Raw genomic sequence first — 19,884 nt, 5'->3', positions numbered from 1 at the left:
GAAGTGGGTAGGATAAGAAAGAGAATACACATATTCTCCCATATCTAGAAAAAGAGGATTCTAAAGAAAAGATGATCAATATTTCCACACTATTACCCCATAGGAACAAGAGATAACATAGAAAAATTAGGCTATTATGTTGCTTCAAAAATATGATTGCACTTGAAATTGTACCATCATGAATGACAATGAGCCCCCAGTAAATGAGCTACCAATGTCACATAATGATGAGCAACATAATAGCCATTAATGTTATTTAAAGACATGATAGATTGAATGAGGTATTTGAATATGACATGCCAAATGCTCAACTATAAGTGAGATCAAAAACATGTATAAAATGATAAAAATTGAAGAAGAAAAGTCACAAGAAATCTTAGAAGAAGGATGAGTGTAATTTATTAGAGCCTTATCCTTGGAGGAAAGGACTTTATGATGAATAGGAGATAAAGATTCATAAGTGGATTTAGAAATTTGAGGGGAGTCATAAAGAGATTTGTTCATTGCCAAGATTTCCTTATGAGGGGAATGAGAGTTGATAGAAGTAGAAGATGATTTAGTTGAAGTGAGATCATCATCACTACTAAATATAGCATTCACATTGAGAGACGGTCTTTTAGATGCTTTGGTGGGCTTAGAAAGATTATATCCAAGTCCAAATGAATATTCATGCATGTTATGTTCTAAAGGAACTTTAATTCCTTGTTCATTTGCGCCACAACCATTTCCACTATAGCCACTCTTAGCCAAAATATGGAAACCACGACCATAATGATTAGCCATTTCAGAAAGAGAAGGATGTTTTTCATAAGACAAAGAATCAAATTCTTCAGAATTAGAGGTGTGAGGAGAAGAAGTTTGAGAAGCGGCCACAAAATTATTGCTCATAGGTTCAGGTAAGACTGATTGATCTCTAATTTCTTCCTTCTTTTTAACTTTAAGCTCTCTAGGAGGAACCCTATACTCACCTACAAAGGTGGGATTGAAATCAAGAGATCCCCAATCGTCTTCTGCGAGAACCTTCTTAGGATCAAAAGCCTTTTCATGTGTAGATTCAAGTTGAGAAGAATCTTCTTCAGGAACTTCAGACTCATCCAAAGAATTTTGATTATCAGAGGGTGATGATTCATCCATAGGTATCTTGTTTAACGAGTCATCACTAGAAGAGGAAGGCTTAGAAGAACTCCCTTTGGAAGTAGATGTTTGCAAACAAGCTTGAAAATTGGTATCACCTATCAAGGTATATGTCTTATTATTATAAATAAATTTAACTTGTCTATGCAATGTAGAGGGGATAGCTTGCATATTGTGAATCCAAGGTCTCCCTAATAACAAGTTGTATGTTAGATTTCCCGACATAACATGGATAGGAGTAGGCAAAGTAACAGGTCCCACTATGATGGGTAAGGTGATAATACCTAATGAAGACTTAGCCACATTATCAAAGCCTCGAATGGGATGAGAGTCAGGCTCAATAAGGGATGTATCCACATTCATATTATGCAATAGATTAATGCTACACACATTAAGGCCGGAACCATTATCTACCAGTGTTCATCTTATAGCAGTGTCATTTATGATAACCACAATCATCAAGGGATCATATTGATGTTGAATTTCACTAGTAGGCAACTCATCTTGAGTAAACACAATTTGAGCTTTAGGATTCATCACAGAGTTAACCAAAGACACTATATTACTAGATGTATTAGGTGGAGGAACATTCAAATCTTTCAAGGCATCTTGTAACATTCCATGATGAGAGGAAGAAGTTTGGATCAAATCCCAAAGGGATATCTTAGCAGGGGTAGCTTTAAGTTGTTCTATGAGATCATATTCCTTACCAAGAACTTGTGAAATATGAGGAGCTTGAGGAAGAATAGGTTGGGAAGGAGGAAGTAAAGTTGGGATAACTGGAGGAGGATTAGGTTGCCTATTGTTTCTTGTTTTATAGGTATGAGCAACCACATTATAACTCTCTCTAGTCAGTTGCTTAGCATACTCATAAGGGCTCTTAGTAGAATAACCTCCTTGCACAGTAATAATAGGTTTCTTAGGAGTGCAAAAAGAATCATTAGCATAACCACCTTGAATGACTAAGATAGGCTTATTCAAAGGTTGAGAGTTTTGAGAAGGACAAGCACCTTGGATAGTGAAGAGAGGTTTGTTAGGTGTTTCATTCACACGTATCAAATTGATTGAGGATTGTTTAGAGGAATGAACAAAAGTGTTGGAAGAATTATTGATAGTCTTCTCTTGCACTAAAATCTTATCATGGATTAAATCAATTTTAGGAGAGAGACAAGGGGTAGGCATTGATGTTCCAGTAGGAAGAGTAATACTAGGAAGGGTTATATCATCCTCTATCATCAAAGGATCTACATGGGGAATAAACTCTCTAGGAGAAGGATCAACATTACTCTCTAAAGTCTCACTTTTGAGAGGGAGATCTTTGAAAGAGATGTTAACCATCTTGCTTTGAACTAGGGTATCCTTATGAGTAGAACCAAGTTGAGGAGAGGGAGATGCTTTATTTTTAGAGGGAGAATAATTGAGATTCAAGGAAGGTGAGAAACTATCAAGGGAGTTTTCAATCTTGATGTCATCCCCTTTGGCTAGGGGTAGAGAATAATCTACACCTTCTTCTAATGGTTCATCCCAAATAGTGAAGTTTTTGAAAGGAATGTTTGAAGTATTGTCAATTTCGGGAGAGGAGATAACATTGTTTATTAATTCCTCATCCTTAGGAGGGAGAGCATCAATAGATGTGTTAAACTCATCCTCTTTCCTCAAAATATGTTCAATATGATCTTTAGGGGAGATAAAATTAAGGAAATTTCTTATTATTTCATCTTCTTTCTCTAAGGGATGTTTATGGGTAAGACAAACTTTAGGAGAAGCGTAAACATTTATCATTAATTCATCATCTCTAGTGGGAATTTTGTTGGAAAAGGAAATGCCATCACTAGGAAATGTAGGGATAATATCATCTTCTTGCACAAAAGGATCCTCATGAAGGGAGTGTTTTTTAGGAGGAACATGAACATATTTCTCCAAAGATTCATGCTTAGGAAAGAGATCTTTGAAAGAAGTGTTCATAACCTCTTGTTGCACTAACATGCCCCCATTGGAAGGACCAACTTCAGGAGAAAATAAGTCAATGTCCATCAATGCATTTTCACTTAGAGAGGCATCATGGAGGGAAGGTGAAGTAACATTAAAAAAGGTGTTTATGATATCATTCTCTTCCTCTAGGATAGCTAAATAGGAAGGGCACATTTTAGGAGAATTGCCAAGATCATTCTTAAAGTCTTCATCCTTAGAGAATGGGAGAGTCTCAAAGGGATTGGTAGCAACTCTTTTAGGCACTAAAATGTTGTTATAGATGGGGGGAGGTTCTTTAGGAGAAGGAAAAATTGAAACAAGGGAAACTAACCCATTATCACATCTATGAAATGAATGCATCATGACAACAATTTTCCTTTTTCAAATGATAACACATGCAAAATAGAAGGAAATGTTTAATTTTAACCAATGCAAGCACTTAGAATGTAGATTTAGAAAATGAAATTTATGATTCAAATGACTTCCTAAATCAGATTTGAAATTATTGATCCCAATTAAGCTATCCACAAGTTCAACTTTGATTTGAAAAATTTAGGGTTTTAGCAAAAATTTCCTCCAGATTTTTGAATCTTGCAAGAAATTAAAACTTGTAAATACAAATTTGATTTTGAAATAGCATAAACACTCAAATTTGAAAACATAAATCAGAATTAGAGAAGATTGGAATTCACGTCGGGTTCACCAAAATGTGTGGGGGAAAAAGTGACACTAAGCAAACATGCCCTAATCTCACTTTCAATCACACATTTGTGGAATACGAAAGAGCCTAGAGGTATCACACAATTGGCTACTTCTTTTTGTGGAAGAGAGAGCCATGGGCTACCTATTAGGATTTCTATTCCTTTGTTGCAAATGATAGATAAAATGATGCAAGTTCAATTCCTAACCCCAAAGTGCAAGTATGAACTAATAACAAGATTGCAGAATTGAACTTAAACAATGGAAAGCTGTAAATAGAAAGATAAGACAAGAATGCAAATGCGTACCTGGAGTTAAAATCTGAGTGAAAATGTTCGAGACGGGGGCCCGGGCACCACTGTCCTGATTCTGCCCCTGAAACTACTCTGGAAACTGCTGTTTTGCAACCTGAAAAGCTGTCAAAATGCTGAAATTTGTTGTCTGACAGAAGGACCAAGGCGCCCAGCGCCCCTGTCCTAGGGACCAAGGTGCCCAGCGCCCCTATCCTGGTAGGACTAGGGTGCCCCACGCCCCTATCCTATCTTTCTGGGCTGGAATTTGGTGTGAAGTTCTGTCTCGGTCTGCTTCTTCCGGATCTGCAACTTGCGGCGTCGTCCGAATTCCGAAACCTGCACTTATATCTGAAAAGGTGTTGTGGGCGGCTATATAGGGTTTTGCCTTAGTCAAACCCCCACTTTGGTGATTTCTACCTCCACGAATAGCCAAGTTGTATTGTAAAAGTAGTGTGTGTGCAGACCTTGTGTGTGTGCAAGATCCTAAAATGCAAGTAAGCAAAATAGAGCAACCTAAAAAGTAAACCCTAATTGCTTGTAAATGATAATGTAAATGCTCCAAATCAAGATGTAAAGATATCTAAAGCATGAATACAAGTGATATAATGAGGCTTATGCAAAGACATGAAAACAACATGAAATCATACCCAACCCCAAGGGAGGGGTACAAGCCAATCTTCAGTTGGTAATCCCCTATTGCTCTTCAATGTCTTCAAAGCCCTAAATGGATGAATGAAATTAATGAATGCTTGATGGATGGATGTTGAATGTTGTTGAAGTCTTCAAAGATCTACTCTTTCACTGCATAGAAGGCTCTTGAAACCAAAATTCCCCTGGATCCTTTCAAATGAAGAAAGAGAGCTCTTATATATGAAACCCTAGGTCTTAATTTCACTTTTAGGCCAACTTAGAGATTGAATCTCCTGCCAATTTCTTGGGGTTAAGCTTCATTTTATGATTGGATCGCACTCCTAAAATTTTGGGAAAAATGTCCGGGATCGTGTGCACTCCGGGCGCCACGGTCCCGACAACTTTTCACCAAATTTTCAGGGCCGTCAGATATGATGTTTTTAGAGAGAATCCTGAAGTTACAGGTGATTTTGAGATGTTTTGACCCCCGAAATCAAGCCCCCAAGTTCGAAATAGGACTTAATTAGGGTTTTCGATTAGATGATGCATTGGAGGAATAAAATGAAAGGGGCACGCTTTAATGAAAGGGCCCGACTTTATGATGTGGAAGATGATGAAATAGGACCTTAAACCTAATTAATTTAATTAATTAAGTGCTAAAGGGGAAATACAATGCAAGATGCAAAATGCGCCAAGGCGAGTACTAAACTAGGTGTGAAATTGTACCACCCTAGCAAGTGCGTACAATTTATGACGCTACACTTACTGAATGAAATAACAGAGGAAGGTAATTTGTCTAATGTGAACAATTGGTATAATTCATCAAATGATACTGACAAAAACACTATTGAAGAAAACATTATTCTTTAGTTAGACATTTATAAGAAATTTTCGATTGAAGTTGTTGAGGAGCTACCAAATGATCTCTACATGAGATTAGAAGCTAAAAGGCTATCAGTGGTGGAATTAGACAAGAAATTGAAGGTTGACGCCTATTGGTTGTTCACCCAGTTAACTCCAAAAAAGAAATTGATGAACTTATTTCTGAGGCTAACCGATCAGTATATGCTAGTGGACACCGGCAGGTAAGACTGATGGTTGGAAGAGTGAAGGAAATTGCAGATGAGATTGCAGATAAATGGGACATATTCTTTGTGGAGAAAGAAAAATGAGAGGAAATGAATAGACCTAAAAAGACATTCAAAGTGTATCAGAAAGACAAGGACAAGGGTAAAGGAAAAATTGGTAGAGTTCCAAACATTAAGATTACTGACAATCTTCCACCACCACCTTTGGATACTGCATCGGTACACTCAGAAGATCCACCGGTTATTAATACTGAAGGTGTTACACATGATGATACTAATCCTAAATTAGAGATACTCTTTACAATGAATGTGCATACTCGAGAGGTAAACATTGTTGTGGATAAAGATAATTCAGAGGTTAAAGTAGACATTGTTGATAATAAAAAGATTTCAAAGGAACCGACACAAACCATTGACTCTCAGGAAGCTAAGATCCCAACCCAAATAGAGCAACTGTCAGAGACTGAAAAACCTATTGAAGATAAAGGTACTTGCATAGGGCCACTAGAGACAGTGATACCAACAGTTGAACTTTCAGAGAAACAAATTGAGGTAGAGGTACACATAGAAACAGAGAAATCGGCAATCACCGCGACATTGAAATAGTCTAAGAAACCTTTGCAGGTTGAGATGGAAAACCAAACTGGTCCACCAGAGGAAAATGCAAGCAAAGAGGTAATAAAGATAATTGGTCAGACATCCAGCACATCTACAGGTGAATTCAGACCTACCAATGTTATAGAGGTACTTTTGGATTCAATCAAGAAGATAATGGATTGCAATGCATTGGCCTATAAGGAAATTGACAACACTTTACCTATTCTTAAGTTGATTGCACCAAATTGTAACATAGATCATATTAAGGATTGTTTAGGTAAATTGGACACATTGTCCAAATTTATTGCTGATAATGTAATATCTATTGACAAGGTGAATGGGGACACAATTAAGGAGAGAGTTGAAAAAGATAAAAAACAAATTCTTTGAAGACACTATAAAGAAGTGTATAGAACACTTGAATACATTATTACCAGTACTTAACTCTACAATTTTGGAATACAAGGAGCTATATAGGGAAACATGCAAACCTCACCTTTTGACATAGGACGTAGATAAGGAGATCAGTAAAACACAGAAATAAATTGATGACATAGTTGATAATATAATTGGTTCATCCAGACATATATCAGTTATTGAGTAGGAAATGACAGGTTTTGAGAAGAAATTGGAGAAACTTGAGAAAGAGAAGGCAAGGATAAGGTCAAATGCCCGGGAACTTAAAGATAAACTTGCTCCTAAGTTGGACAATCTTATCTCCCAGAGAAATGAAATCTCTAAGGCATTAGTTCAAGGAGAGAGATCATCGGAAAAACACATGCATTATCTCACTGGTACAATCCAATAGATTGAGGCAACTTTGAATGATAGCAAAAGGTTTATGCAGAGTCTGGATTTAGTTTTGGCAAATATTTTTTAAATTGTAACCAACCAGTTACAAACTTTGAGGTGAAATTTTTCCACTCGTTTGATTATTTTTGACAAACCTTTGTCATTGATGTCAAAGGGGGAGTAGTGGAAGAGAAAAATGATTATACAGAGGAGATCACTTGCTCAGGGGGAACACATCTTTTTGTAATCTTTTTGGACTTCAGTTTTGGGAACAGTTTTTGGATTTTTCTCTTGAGTGTTGCCATCAATGCCAAAGGGGGAGATTGTTGGCATTCTACACTCTTATGAGAATAGTTAATGTTGTCATTGATGGCAACCAACTAGCAATCATCTAGAAACCAACCGGCAATAGACTTCTACATACACTCGTAGGCACTTCACCGGCATCGGCAATAATACATACCGGCACTAAGGCCAACATGGAATAAACTTTTATTTATTGTTTTGAATTGTAATTATCTTTTGTAAAAGCCGACATGGTACATTGTAATAGACTCATATGTATGAGATATTTTAGGTCATTTTTTATAGGAGATAGATGTGAAGTATAAGGCAATTTTGTATAAGGTGATATAGTTGACAATGAAGGTTTTGGTTATTGACTGAGCTTAAACCAGTACTGAACCTCGCATGAGAGATGTTGTTTTGAAGTAGTGCATTGTATTGGATTTTGATAATCCATTTTGTAGTCAGTGTGACTCTTTATTGAGCAGTGTTCTCTAGGCTGTTGGCCTCCTTGCATGTGCAGGCCCCTCATTGTAAGTAGTATTTATTCATTGGCCAGTGAGTAAATATTGTGGGTCACAAATCCCACTGAGGTTTTTCCCACATCGGGTTTCCTCATTAAATATCTTGTGTTATGGTGTGTTCCCTATGTTGTCTATGTTATTCTTATTTGCTGCATTAATTATTATTTACCGGTACATTATTTTGGGATGCAAAGTTTTAAATAAGTATAAATATTCTGTTAAATGGTTAGACAATGATTCACCCCCCACCCCCCCCCTCTCAGTGTCTTTGGGATTGTCATTGATTCTAACAATCTCTATCACGACCTTGGGGAGTATGTGTTTGGATAAGGATGCAACCTGATGACATGCATTCTACTATAGGTGTGGATGTTTGAGCATATTACCTACACTAAGCCTGGTGGAGCCCCTATAGAGCTAGTCCTAGAGTAGCCTAGGGTATTTTCTTATCCTCTTACCCATGAGTGGCGATTCGGCAATCTCTTGTATTCGAGGTTGAGCTTGGATAGATTGACAGCAAGCGGGGTCATATGGAGACCCTACCTCAAGATGTACATGTGGGTAGGGATACATAGGCAGATGTTCAACATGCAATGGGACCGTCTACTAGAGGGGCGATACAGCCACATAGTCATTCCCTTTTACTTCGACCGAGTTTGGCAGCAGTTCGGGCTCAAGCAGTGTGTTCCTACTAATGTGCCTATGTACATATGACATGCATGATACTGAGGCTAGGAGCCATTCCTAGGCCTACCAGTGATGAGATCAACATCACACATTCGGATGGGTCAGATCAAGACATAACAACAGATTATAGAGATGATTCAGGCGTGCATTGATAGTACATCACATGGTGGGGGAGGACATACCCTGGAGTCATCTTCCTAGTAGACTTCCCTGGAGGGAACCCTGAACCATGGAGATAGTCAGGTGATGGAGATGAATTTGATGCATCTGAGGAGGGCTCAAATGACCAGGATGATGACACAGAGGAGCAAGAGGTAGGCAGATATGGAGATGATCTTGATACCAGAGAGGGAGATTAGGATGAAGAGGATGAGGAGGACGAAGAGGAGGAGGACGATGATGATGACAATGATGAGGATGAGGAGGACAAGGATGAGGAGGATAACAAGGAGGAGGGGGATGATGAGTCAAATGAAGTTCCTCATCACTCTGGGGAGGATACTATAGCCCTAGATCCACCGAGTCTCCCACTGCGGGTGGAGAATGACCTTATAAGGGGTCCTAATCATAGTCCCCATCGGCCCACACCTACTGTACAGAGATAGTATGAGCTCGAAGAGCCTAGTGGGTCTTAGTATCAAGCGGTCGTTGTCCACGATCCCTGCTAGTGAGAGGGAGATCTAGGTAAAGTGTCTTGTTATTGATTTAACTTATGAAGCTAACTTACTTAGATTTGATGATATAGAATGTTACTGATAAAAATTTCTCTTTATCTTGTAGCTATCATCCAGGAGTGGTGTTCTCTGATTCAGAATGCAATGACAGACCTTATTGTGACTACGCACATTCCTAGTTCCTCACAGATATCACACAGATCGTAGAGGAATGTAGGATGACATGAGGACCTTTTCTCCCCTATTAGGACGAAGGTAGAGGTCCTATGAGAGAGATTACGATAGACAAAGTGTGACCTAGAAGCGTCACAGATAGAGGTAGCCACATATCGAGGGACCGTGATGGAGAGGGATCACAGGAGTTCATCACAGAGTCACTCACAATCCATATCACGATACACCCCCACAGCTAGATTAGGAGGGGACATCTAGCCACCATCCTCTAGCTACTAGTCCTAGGGATAGGAGATGATTTTGATGTATTGATGTATATATTATGATACTCATGGATATGTTATTTTAATGCTTAAACAATATATGCATTTCTTAGATTAGAAGTAACATATTGAGTAAGGAGCATGTATATCTAATTTTAATTTCCATGTGATTGATTTCTCAATGCTTCATGATTAAATTGATACATGTGTGATTTAATTAAATAACTGAGTATTTTAATCAAATGCTACTTTGATGATGTAAAAGAGGAATGTATTAAGCGTAAAAATTATATGACTAATGTGATTTAATTAACTTTAATTAAACACGACATGATATAATTCTACTCAACACATAAGAAATTGTATAACATGCTAGCACATATGAAATGTAAATCTATTACAATTTACATAAAAATAATCCAAGACAAACAACAAAGTAATAAAACATGCTTGTCGAGAATGAAGTAATGTAGACCAAACAATATAAGATCATTCAATCTTACATACTTATGAAGACATGCTAACATATTACCCAATTTTGAAGAAAGATATATATATATATATATATATATATATATATATATATATATATATATATATATATATATATATATATATATATATATATATATATATATATATATAGAGAGAGAGAGAGAGAGAGAGAGAGAGAGAGAGAGAGAGAGAGAGAGAGAGAGAGAGAGAGAGAGAGAGAAGAAACTAGACTAGAGAGAGAGAGAGAGAATTAGGCATAGTGTCTACAAAGGTGCATAGCATTTATGGGTTCCTTGAGAGGCATACCCTCCACATCTGCTATCTTGTAAGCACCTAATCCATAAACCTTGATAACAATGTATGGTCCAAGCCAATTAGGGCTGAATTTTCCTTTCTCCTCAAGTAAGGCATTCACATTACACTGATTCTCCTAGAGGACTAAATCTCCTACTGAGAAGGAATGTTGAATAATCTTATCATTGTAGCTTTGTTACAAAGTTTTATGATATGCTTGAATATGCTCGAGGGAATTTATACGTCGTTCATCGAGCATTTAAAGTTTTTGAATTCTTTTCTCTCTATAGAATCATCATCCACTATTACCCTAAGAGAAACTCTCAAAGAAGGAATTTATAACTCCAAAGGCATAATGGCATCAACACCATAAACAAGATTATAAGGAGTACAACCTATAGGAACACATACACTCATGTGATAAGCCCACAAAGCATTGGTTAATTGAGTATGCCAATCCTTACCATGCTTGTTTACAGTCTTTCAAAGAATTTGTTCAATTATCCTATTAGAAGACTCATCTTGACCGTTTGATTGAGGATAATAAGTTGTAGAAAATCTATGTTGAATATGATATTTCTTGAGAAACTTCTTCACATCCTTATTTTTGAATGATGTTCCATTATCTGAAACTAAGGCGGAAGGTATCCCAAATCAAGAAATAATGTTCTCCAAAATGAATTGACAAATTACTTCAGTGGTAGTGGATCAAAGAGGAACAACTTCCACCCACTTCATAAAGTAATCAGTGGCATTTATGATGAAGGTATGTCCTTGAGATGAAGGAGGAGATATTTTACCAACAAGATCCAAACCCCATGTAGAAAAGGGCCAAGATGCTACCTGTGATAGAATTTCTTGGGCAGGGGCATGGATCAAATTGCTATGTTGTTGACACTGATGATATCTTTTAACAAATGCAAAGGAATCCTTTTCCATGGTTTTCCAATAGTATCCCATTCAAAGAAATCTTTGAACTAAAGACCTACCCCCAAAATGCCCCCCACAAGCACCTGAATGTGCTTCCTCAAGAGCAATAGGGATTTCAGCCTTGTTTAAGCATTGAAGGAGAAGACCATTATAACCTCTCCTATAAAGAACATTAGAAAGGATAATGTATCTATCAGCCAATTTGTGAATCCTAGACCTAGTATTCTTATTCGCAGAGTCAGGAAAGGTAAAATCACTCAAATATCTCACGATATGTGAGTACCATTCATCAAAATATATAATGCAACAATAGTACACATCATTAGGATTATCAGTGGGTAATGAGGTTGTGAATAGTGAATTTAAGATCTACCAAGGGGTCCTCTAGAGACACAAGAGAGGAAACACATGCCATCGCATTAGCATCTCGATTATCTTTTTAAGGAACAGGCTCCATGGTATAAGAATCAAATTTTTGCAACAAGGATAAAGATAGATCTCTATATTGTGATAATTTGTTTTGCTTAGCTTGATAAAATCATGTCACTTGTCTTATGATTAGTTGAGAATCTCAATAAATATGTAGATGCTTCACACTCAACACCAAGGTTTCTTTAATTCCATCTATAAGAGATTCATATTCAATAATGTTGTTGGTACATAAGAAATCAAGATGATATGATAAAGGAATAAGCTTCCTTTTAGGATAAATTAAGACCACCCCTACCCCTGATCCTATATGCCACTTAGAGCCATCAAAGTACAATTCCCAAGTCTCATCAACCTCAATGGAAAAAATGTACTCATCACGAAAAGACTCTAGATTAGGTAGGGAGAAGGGTGAAGGAGCATCAATTAAGTGATCAATCAATGCTTGACCCTTTATTGCCTTTTGTGAGACAAACTTAAGGTCAAACTTGATCAACATCATAACCCACTTAGCTAAACATCCGGAAAGGTCAGTTTTAGAGAAAAGATGCTTAAGAGGATCGAATTTAATGATAACATGGATCTTAGCAATCAAGAGATAATGCCACAACTTTTGGGTTGCAAAGACTAAAGAAAGGCATTGTCTTTCTATTGCAGAATATCGGACTTCGTAATTGAGTAGAGTGCGACTTATGTAATAAACCGGGCAGTCTCTACCATCCTTATCACATTGTGCCAATAAGGTTGCAAGAGCTTGAGGGGAAGCAATAGTGTATAGAAGGAAAGGCTTCTTAAGGATGAGCAAGTTGAAGAATAGGAGGATTGGCCAAATAGGTCTTTAGGTCTTTAAATGCTTGACAAAAATCCTCATTCCATTGGAAAGTGATATTATTTTTAAGCAATTGTGTGAAGGGAAATGTGCAATCCATAAGTTGAGAGACAAACCTACGAACAACTTGGATCTTTCCTTGCAAAATTTTTAGTTGGGAGACATTCTTAGGAGGTGGCATGTTAACAATAGCATCTATCTTCTTTGTACCCACCTCAATGCCATGATGTGAAACTATGAATCCTAATAGTTTTCCACTATCCACACCAAAAACACATTTTCAGGGATTCATACGCATATTATACTTACGAATTCTCTCAAAGATTTGACAAAGGATCTTAACATGATCTGTATGAAGAACAGATTTGGCTAAGATGTCATCAGCATAATCTTCTAAGGTTTTATTCATATAGTCATAGAAGATGAGAGTCGTAGGACGTTGATAAGTTGCACTTGCGTTTTTCAATCCAAAAGGCATCACAATCCAACAAAGCGTACCCCAAGGGGTGGTAAAAGAAGTTTTATATTTATCTTGGGGATTAATGAAGATTTGATTATATCCTGAGAAACTATCCATAAAGGATAATAAAACATGCCTTGCTACCGAATCCACTATCATATCGATATTCGGGAGAGGAAAGTCATCCTTTAAAGAGGCCTTGTTTAAATCTCAAAAATTCGTACACATCCTAATCTTGTTTTCAGCTTTAGCCATGACCACACTGTTTTAAATCCATGGAGAATAATTGATAAGATGAATGAATCCAGCATCCAACAGTTTTTCAACCTCAGCTTTAACAAGTAATGCCACTTTAGGGTGAATCTTTTGAATCTTTTTCTTCACAGGTTTAGCATCAAGAATTAGGACAATGTTATGAGTTGCAATCTTAGGATCTATGCCAGGCATATCAGAATACATCCAAGAAAATATCTTAGGGAATTCATATAACAACTCAGCATATTGTTTTTGCTCTTCTTTGTCAAGACATTTCCCTATCTTGATGACCTTATCTTCACCACAAGGATCCATCTTGATATCAATGGTGTCATTTATTAGGAGACTATTTTTTTAAGGAGAATCTTTTAATTGAGGAAATTCTTTAACTATCTCATCATTATTTATTTCCTTCCCAAAGTAAGCTTCCTCATTTAGATAATAGGGAAAACTGCGGTTATGGTGATAATGAGGAAGGTTGTCATAAGCTCCCAAGAATTTAGCTAAGGAATCATCAATAGGAAAAACATCCAAAGCAAAGACACAAGAAGGGTCATAGTCAATATATTCTAGATATTTTAGCAAGAGAGAAGAAGAAATGACATTTACACTAATAGATGGTCTCTTGGAGGCTTTAGTACACTTGAAAGGATCATAACCAATCCCAAATGTCATATCATAGAAGTTGTTTTCCAGGGGAACCTTAATCCCTTGTTCTTGAGCACCACATCCATTTCCATTATATCCACACCTAGCTAGGATATGAAAATGAGGACCATAAAGGTTAGTCATTTCTGAAGAAGAAGGAGGATTTTCAAAAAGTGAAGGATGAAAATCCTCTAGACCAGAAACTAAGGGAGATGAATTCTTAGAAGCCGCCACAAATTTATTACTCAATGGCCCAGATAAAGTAGATTGCTTTTTAGGTTCTTCTTCTTCTTTCTTCTTTTCGACCTTAGGTTTTCTAGGGGGAATTATGTATTACCCTATGAAAGTAGGACTGAAATCCAGGGATCCCTAATCATTTTCTGCAAGAATCTTTTTAGGAGAGAAAGTGTTCTCAATCATAGAAGCAGGTTGGGAAGACTCTTCCTCAAGAACCTTAGATCCACATGAGGAAGTATTGGGAATTGATCCAGATATAGGAGATAGGTTTGATGAACTGGTCACACTAATCGGATTAGAAACTTTAGAGGAATTGTCTAAGATAGTTGGGGAAGAATTGATTGAAGAGGATTTAGAACTTGATGTTTATAAACAAGCCTGAAATCTTGTGTCACCTAATAAGGTGTATGTTGTGTTGCTATGAATAAACTTGACTTTCCTATGCAATGTAGAGGAAACAACTTGCATGCTATGAATCCAAGGTCTCCCTAGCAACAAATTGTATGTCAACTCTCTAGACATGACATGGATAGGTGTAGGTAAAGTAACAAGACATACCTTAACAGGAAAGGTGATGATACCTAGTAAAGATTTAGCAAAATTATCAAAGCCATGGATGGTGAGAGAATCGGGCTTAATAAGAGAAGTATCAACATTGATCTTATGCAACAAGTTAATGCTACAAACATTAAGACCAGAACCATTGTCCACTAGTGTTTGTCTTATCACACTATCATTTATAATAACCACAATCATTAAGGGATCATATTGTTGTTGAACTTCAATAGATGTCATCTCATCTTGTGTAAACATAATCTAAGCCTTAGGTGTTGTAATAGAGTGAATCATGGAAGCCATATTATAGGATGTCACTATGAGTGGGACATTCAATGTTTTCAAGGAATCTTGTAGCATTCCATGATGAGTCGAGGAAGTTTAAAGTAAATCCCAAAGGGATATCTTGGCAAGATTCATTTGTTTGACATGATCATATTCCTTACCAAGGGTTTATGAAATGCGAGGTCCTTGAGGCAGAATGAGTTGAGGATCAGGTAGAGGAGATAGAACAACCAGAGGAGGGTTAGGTTACCTATTGTTTCTCATGTTATAGGTATGGGAAACTACATTATAACTCTCCTTAGTTAGTTGTCTAGCATAGCTATAAGGACTCTTAGTGGGATTCCTTCCTTGAACCGTAATGATAGGCTTGTTTGGAGTGCTAAAGGAATCATGACTATACCCACCTTGAACCGTGAAAAGAGGTTGATTAGGAAGAGGTGAAGTTGAAGAAGGACAAGAACCTTGGACAACAAAAAGTGGTTTGCTATGTTCATTCACATTGATCATATTGATTAACCTTTTAGATGCATTATTCTTGTTTGAAAGTTTAGGCAAAGACATAAAGTCATCAAGGGCATCATCCAATAAAAGCATGATCATAATGATTGAAAGGATTATCTTTGGACTCAAAAGGAGACATAACATCATAGAGAGAATCATGAGAGTCAACCATGTTTCTATATCTAGTGGAGGAGTTGATAGGAATGTACCCATGAGAGGAATCATTCAACTTATCTTTCTCATCACCACGAAATGGCATAGTAACAAGGTTGATTAATTTTTGGCAAAATGTGGATTTAGAAGGCTTAGGTTTTAAAAACTCATCCAGAGCTTCATCTAATTCATCCTTACTAGACTCATAATCAACAAAATTGCATACATCATCTAAAGCATGAACATCTTGCAAATAGAAATCTGACATTTTGAAATGACAATTGCATGAAACTTAAACACACAATGCAAGGAAAATGAAAGAAACCTATCTTTTTCTTTTCTTTTTCTTTTTTCTGTTGAAAGCAAATGAAATAAAATAGATCTATATCTAACAATGCAATGTAATGCAAATGAAATTGGATTCACATTGGGTTTACCAAAGATGTGTAGGGGAAAAAGTGAGACAAAGTATGGAAACCCTAATCCCACTCTCATACACACTCATGGAATACAAAAGAGCCTAGGGAGGTAACAAACATTGGCTAGTTCTTATGAGAAAGAGAGAGTCATGGATTACCTCTTAGGTTTTCTATTCCTTTGTTGTAATTGAGAGAGAGGAATGATGCAAAATGCAATCTAACTTAGAAATCAAGCAAGCAAATCCTAATCTGAGAATGTAGATCAAAGAACAACTGATACATTTCTACAAAATATAGATCAGAAGGAAAAATCAGAGGTACACCTATGTCTGAAATCTGAGTAGAAATGTCTGGGACTAGGGTGCCATGCCACTATCCTAATTCTGCAATTCTGGAGCTGAAACTGATAGGAAGGATTCTAGAGCCTGCAAAGTGTTGTTCTGCCAAGTCCTACTGATAGAGGGCAGGACCATGGTGCCATGCCACTATCCTAGGTAGGACCATAGCACCACGCCCCTATCCTTGGGGTTTCTACCAAGATCTACAACCCAGAACTGTCCTTGTGTGCTCTTCCAGTCCCAAAACTTCCACGATGCTCGGATCCGAACCTATAGCTGAAGCTGAAAAAGAGGTTTGGGTGGCTTTATAGGGTTTTTCCTTAGTCAAACCCCCCATGTTGGTGATTTCCACCTCCATGAATAGCTGATAATATACTGAGGATATTATCAAAAGAAATGCAATAAAAGAAAGGCTAGGGAGCTCTCGCAATATTTGTATGTATATTATCGGCTATTTGTATGATAATATATTGAGGATATTATTCTTTTCCAAGTACCCACAAAAAAGAAGGAAAATATTGAATAATTTTCTTTCAAATGTATAAATGAATGAGAAATCAAAGTTTCTACAACAAAGACATGCATAACTGGAATGAACAAGAAAGCATCATAAGAATAATTAGAATGAATCAAAGGTAAAATTACAGTCAAAAGAAATACACACAAACACGAAGATCTAAAAATGTGTTTCTTCCTTTCTCAGGATGCCAATAAAATGACTCAAAGATCATCTTTATTCCTGTACCATGATTCTACCCAAAAATAGAAAATACCTTCCTCTTTCCCCTCCTTCACAGAATAGATAGCCAAAAAAGGTCCCTTTCCTCTCGAATGAATTTACATTAAATAGAGGAATAAAACTGCTCCTACTTTTTAGTTATGTGAAACTGTTTCAAGAAAATGTCTTAAAACGAAAAAAAAACAGTTACATTTTCAAAATTATCGTTTACCAAATAAAATCCAAAGATTCCATGCAGAACGTAACCGAAAATATTTCTAGGCTAGGGAACAAAACCTTGTGTGTGTGCAAGATCCTAAGAATGAAAGTAAACAACCTAGAGCAACCCTAAAGAGTAAACCATAATTGCTTATAATTGACAAAGTAAATGCTCTAAATCCACAATGCAAAGTGATCTAAAGTGTGAATGTGAATCAAAATGAAGCTTATTCAAAGACATGAAAACAACATGAAACCATACCCAACCCCAAGGGAGAGGTACAAGCTAATCGTCATTCGGTGGTCTCCTATTGTTCTTCTTCATCTTCAAAAGCCCCCAATTGATAAAATGATGCTTGATGAATGTGATGGATGAATGTTGAATTTTTTTGAAGACTTCAAAGATCTACTCTTTCACTGCAAAGAAGGCTCTAATGCTCCAAAAACTTGCTCTTAGATTCTTAGAAGCAAACCCTTTCAAATGAAGAAATAGAGCTCTTAAGTATGAAACCCTAGATCTTAATTTCATGTTTAGGCTGACCTAGGATTTGAATTTCCAACTGGCATTTTGGGGTTAAGCATTATTATATCATAGGATTGTGCTCCCGAAATTTCGGGAAAAAAAGTTGCAGACCATGTGCATTCCCACCATGGTCTGATCGACTTTTCACCAAATTTTTGGGGCTGTTAGATATGATAATATTAGAGTGCATCCCAAAGTTACAGCTGGTTTTGAGATGTTTTGATATGCGAAATCAGGCCTAAATAGTCAAAATAAGACATAATAAGGGTTTATGATTAAATGATTCATTGGAGGAATAAGATGAAAAGGGGCACACTTAGGTTAAAGGGCCCAACTTTAGAATATGTAAAGTGATGACACATGACCTTAGGTTTTATTAAATTAATTAATTAAATGCTTAAAGGGGAATTAGAAATGCAAGATACAAGACACACTAAGGTGGGTGCTAACATAAGTGTCAAATTGTACCACCCTAGCAAGGGTGTACAATTTATGACACTACAAAAGAATGGAAGACCCCCTTTGAGAAGGAAAGATGCTCCAATTTATAGATTGGAGGAGGCCAATGGAGGGTAAAGATTGATTTTCTTATGAAGGGCTAAGATTGATTCAAGATGGTGGACATGGATCAAGGATGCATTGGAGAAATAAAAAGGAATATAAAATTCCTTGGGAAGAGGGAGAAAAAAAAATTGAATTTCAAAGTGAGGATGCATAGGAGGATTCAAAGAAATTTGTATTTCTTTGAGAGGTTCAAGATTGATGTGACATGAGTGGGGGAATTTAAAATTGGAGAATAATGATAAGTGGGATTATGAGAGATTCTAGAAGAATTAATTAGGCTTAATGGGGATTAGGAAAAGTGATTTGTAGGAATCACATGATTAGGTTAATTAATTAAAATTAATTAACTGAGTGGGTTTAGAAGAAATAATTACTAGAGGGACTTTAGAAGAATAGGGAAATAATTAATTTATTTGATAAATTAATTATTGGACAATAGTGACATGATTAATTAAACATAATTAAATTAATTAATTATGTTGATAGCCTTAAATTAATTAAATATTGATTTAATTAATTTTAGGTGTCTACACAAAGGACAAGTTATAGCAGATCAATTGGCTGACACTCCCCTCCAAGGTGATCACCCCCTTATAATATAATTTTTAGATGATGTCATTATGACTGTCACCACATCTTCAAAATGGCAGTTGTACTTTGATGGCTCTTGCACATGGAATGGATCGGGGGTAGGTATCTTTCTTGTGACACCTCAAGGATATTGCATCCCAAAGTCATACAAGATTGCCTTTGCATGTACCAACAACATTCCAAAAAATGAAGCTTTAATCACTGGTCTCAGCCTTCCATCCAATAGAAGATAACCGAGTTACAGGTCTACGATGACTCCCAACTTGTCATAAAATAAGTAAATGATGACAAGTTACTCCCCTATCGCAGCATGGTAGAAGACCTCAAGCAACATTTCACTCTTATATAATTTGATTAGATCCTCAGAATGAAAAATCATTTTGTCAATGCTATGGCTACAATCGGTTCCCTCCTCCAAATGTCGGCTAATATTCAGAAGTGTGAGTTCTTGGTTGAGAAACTCCTAACTCTAACATATGATGTCCCTAAGTCTGAAATGGTATGTGTCCTCGTTGACCCTCAATCCCCTTGGTATCAAGAAACCTTTGCTTACCTTCGAGAAAATACCATCTCTCCACACCTCACCAAAACCCAACAATAAACCTTCATCTATCATTGTTCCCACTACAC

This window comes from Cryptomeria japonica, chromosome 7 (assembly GCF_030272615.1).
Source record: "Cryptomeria japonica chromosome 7, Sugi_1.0, whole genome shotgun sequence".
In the NCBI taxonomy this organism is placed as follows: Eukaryota; Viridiplantae; Streptophyta; class Pinopsida; order Cupressales; family Cupressaceae; genus Cryptomeria; species Cryptomeria japonica.
Note: the sequence above shows the minus strand (reverse complement) of the source record.